Below are 300 nucleotides of genomic sequence, written 5' to 3'. Positions count from 1 at the left end.
CTCACACACACAAAAAAAAGAGAAAAAAAAAATCTTGCTCCTTTTGCTAAACCTCAACACAAGAAGTCAATCGAGATAAATCTTTTCCACTCGCGTCTCTAATCTCACCGTCTTTTTTTTCTTCGTTTTTTTTGCTTTTATTCAATTGCAAAGTAATTCAACATAGCCGATCTAGATTCACCATCTTCGAGTCGCAAATCTCTCGCGGCAAATCCCGGAGCGAGACACGGAGACACGGGCGGGACGGAGGAATCGAGGTTTTATGAAGGAAATGATTGTTAATCTCCTTTCAATACATAA

Source organism: Penaeus monodon, chromosome 34 (assembly GCF_015228065.2).
Source record: "Penaeus monodon isolate SGIC_2016 chromosome 34, NSTDA_Pmon_1, whole genome shotgun sequence".
Lineage (NCBI taxonomy): Eukaryota > Metazoa > Arthropoda > Malacostraca > Decapoda > Penaeidae > Penaeus > Penaeus monodon.
This window is presented reverse-complemented; position numbering follows the sequence as displayed.